The sequence below is a fragment of the Rhincodon typus genome, chromosome 7 (assembly GCF_021869965.1).
Source record: "Rhincodon typus isolate 14 chromosome 7, sRhiTyp1.1, whole genome shotgun sequence".
Lineage (NCBI taxonomy): Eukaryota > Metazoa > Chordata > Chondrichthyes > Orectolobiformes > Rhincodontidae > Rhincodon > Rhincodon typus.
In genome coordinates this window covers 32,866,907-32,870,476 of record NC_063338.1, presented here as the reverse complement: position 1 = coordinate 32,870,476, position 3,570 = coordinate 32,866,907, and the positions used below count along the sequence as shown (strand labels likewise).

The following is a 3,570-nucleotide window of genomic DNA, read 5'->3' as shown; positions in this document are numbered from 1 at the left end:
GAGGGATGGGCAGGCTGTTACATAATATTAACAATAGTATCAACAGCGACACAAAGTTTATCAAAAGGAGAACTAGAGAAAAAGTGAGATTGTTGGTTCAACAAGGCTACACTCCAAACCATAGAATTTCAAGTATATTATTGGTAAAAGAAATTGGAAAGCTATCAAATTCAGATCTATGAGACTAATAAAATATTACACGTGACATGTCGTTCTTAATAACACTTAATAATTTGTAATAAGTTTAAAACCAGTTGCAACATTTTGTTATTTACCTAGTTTGAGTCTATTATTTGATAGACAGTTTAGCTTTCCATTGCTGAATCAGGCAAGATTTTGAAAATGAGCCAACCCCTCCCACTCTCTTCCCAAAAATAACATTTTGATTATGCTTTGCAGTGAGCTAGATTAAGTTACATACACTAAGATTTCCAGTCAAATGTAGCTGCGTGCCCCTGTACTGCTAAAGATAAGTGTTTACCAATATGTGAACATGAGTTGTCAGATATTTTGTTTCCTGCCAGTGTTATGTGAACTGACACGTAGGCTTGCAAAAAGGAATTCAATTCCTCACTGTTGGCTTAAGTAGGCTCCGTTCCAAACCACAAGATCTCATATAAATTGAATGATAGAATGCAAAGGACTAATCAAGTTCCTTTACAGAGACTATTGAAACACAACATAAATGTTGTTCCTAAAGTGCATCAGGAAAAATAGATTTTTTAAAAAAAATCAAACATCCAGTGTGATTTTCCGAAGAAGGGTCCAAACCCGAAACGTCAGCTTTCCTGCTCCTCTGATGCTGCTTGGCCTGCTGTGTTCATCCAGCTCTACACCTTGTTATCTCAAACATCCAGTGTGATTTTGTTTAAAAACCATGCACAAGATCTTTGCTACTCCAGTTTGAAGTTATCACTTTATTTTAGTATGGGGGAATTGAGTCATTTTGTACTATGTGTTTAACAATGTCGTAAAGTAAGGAACTTTAGAATTTTGACCCAGCTAGTAGAAAAGAAGCAAGAGGCATGTTTGGTCAGACCGGTTAAGGGTGACAATTTCCTTCTTTGAAGGACAAAAGTGAACTGATTTCTTTAGGATAATCTGATACCTGAGAACAAATTTGATTTGAAGTACCTTAAAAAAAAATTCAAATTCTCCAACTGTCATGGTGAGATTTGCTTGCATTATTTAATTTATTAGTCTAGTTACAAAGACACTACATTACTAATGCAACCCTAGTGTGCATGACTGAGTGTCAGTCTGTAGATGTGCAATTCAGTGAGAAAGTGGGTACATGTTTGTATCTATGTGTATATAGGAGTGAGTACATATGTGAGTGTCTATGCAAACTGAATGTATGTTGTTGATATGCTGATAGGTTTTCATATGAATTGGAAATATTTCAATCTTGGTCTGTGTCAATACACCAAGTACTTAAATTCATGTGATGCCCTTCAAAAAGAAAAATGCTAAGGTTTAACACAGTGGAGCAACATGCAAATGTTGAAGTAATATAGAAATATAGAAAATTATCTCAGTGGTTGAGAGCAAAGTAGGAATATTTAGCAAAGAATGTTCAATGATTGGCTGAGACAGCTGAAAGCAAATACTAGCTCTAGTTTTTGAGTGTACGTTTAGAAGTTGGGTTAATTCGAGATAGATTACGGCTTCTAAACCTAGGGGTACGTTTTGTTCATAACTTGGAATAATAAATGGTTCTAGAACCTCAATGTATACATTTAAAATAGTAGAAACTGAACAACATGCAAGAACAGAGATAGTAGGAACTGCAGATGCTGGAGAATCCGAGACAACAAGGTGCAGAGCTGGATGAACACAGCAGGCCAAGCAGCATCATAGGAGCGGAAAGGCTGACGTTTCTGCTTTTCTGCTCCTATGATGCTGCTTGGCCTGCTGTGTTCATCCAGCTCTGCACCTTGTTGTCTCAACATGCAAGAACATTTTGCCAACACCAACATGAATTAATTTGCATTGAGCAATGCTGATACTAAGAGAGACCTGAATAGAAAGAAAGTCTGTAAATGTTGTAAACAACATAAATTGTTGGAAATGTGGAGCAGGTAAGTCAGCACATGAACAGAACTTCTCTTTTCAGACCCTGTCGAATCTGCTGTGTAATTCCAACAGCAGAAGGAGGTTATGCTAATTGAATTGAATCAGGACTGGTGAAGGACAGCTTCCACGGAGTGTAGACAATACATCAATCAGTTTTGTCAAGTAGCTCGAAGGCTTGGGAAAGCAGGAGAGAAAGAGAGGCATAGGGGAAAGGAGGGGGAAGAAGGAAGTCATAGAGATCTTCAGGACAGAAAAAGGCCCTTTAACCCATCACGTCTGCACCAGTCAAAAACAACCACTTAAATATTCTAATGCCATTTTCCAGTTCTTGACCCACACCCGTATATGCCTTGGCATTGCAAGTGAGCATCCACACACGGTGCTACTTAAATGTTTGGTGGTTTTTTGCCTCTACCACCCTTACAGGCAGTGAGTTCCAGATTCCCACATTCTATCTGAAACGTACCTTGCCTTAAATCTACATCCCTGGTCACTGACCTGTCAACCAAGTAGAAAGGATTCTTCCTGACAACCCTATCTATGCGCCCCCCCATAACCTTGAACATCTCAATCGTGACCGTTTCCCCATCTCCACTTGGAAGTTACACGACACCAAGTTATAGTTCACTCAGAGATAGCAAGAACTGCAGATGCTGTAGTCAGAGATAATACAGTGTGGAGCTGTAGGAACAGAGTAGGCCAGGCAGCATCAGAGGAGTAGGAAAGTTGACATTTTGGGTTGGGACTCTTCTTCAGAAATGCAGAGAGATCTCAGAAATAAAGAGAGAGGAAGGGTAGGGCTGGAGAAGGTAGGTGGGCTGGTGATAGGTGAGTGCAGGTAGGGAGTGGTGGGGATTCAATTAGTGAGGTGGGAGGGGCAGATAGGTGAGAGAGAAGGTGGACAGGTTGTGTCAAGTCAGCGAGGCGGGGATGAGAGGGAGGGTTGGACATGGGATGAGGCTGGGTGTGGGGAGATTTTAAAACTGGTGAAATCCACGTTTCGGCCATTAGGCTGCAGGCTCCCGAGGCGGAATATGAGGTGCTGCTCCTCCAGTTTGCGGGTGGTGTCATTGTGACACTGGAGGAGGCCCAGGATGGACATGTCGCCCAGGGATTGGGAGTTGAAATGATTCATGACTGAAGGTGTTGTTGCTTGTCGCGAACAGGGTGCAGATACTCTGCAAAATGGTATACGTGTCTCTGCTTGGTGTCACTGATGTAGAGGAGGCCACATCGGGAGCAGTGGATACAGTAGACTAAGTTGATGGATATGCAGGTGAACCCATGTCTAATGTGAAAGGTTTGTTTTGGGCGTTGAATGGAGATGGGGGGGGGGGGGGGGGGGGGGTAGGGTCAGGTGTAGCACTTCCGGCGGTTGCAGGGAAAGGTGCGGGGTGGTGGGGTTAGTGGGGAGTGTGGAGCAGACGAGGGAATCGCGGAGAGAGCGGTCCCTACGAAGGCAGATAGGGGTGGGGAGGGAAATATATCTTTGGT

General features: G+C 42.2%; 1 protein-coding gene across 1 annotated transcript in view; it reads left to right on the top strand.

Annotated features, from left to right (window-relative positions):
* The first annotated feature begins 3,121 nt into the window (after positions 1-3,121).
* The window catches only part of osgepl1 (O-sialoglycoprotein endopeptidase-like 1), an 8,224-nt gene continuing 7,775 nt past the window's right edge, over positions 3,122-3,570 (top strand). The window contains exon 1 of the mRNA XM_048599120.1: positions 3,122-3,352. The gene's annotated coding sequence lies outside the window, so the exon portion shown is untranslated. The remainder of the gene's footprint in view (positions 3,353-3,570) is intronic.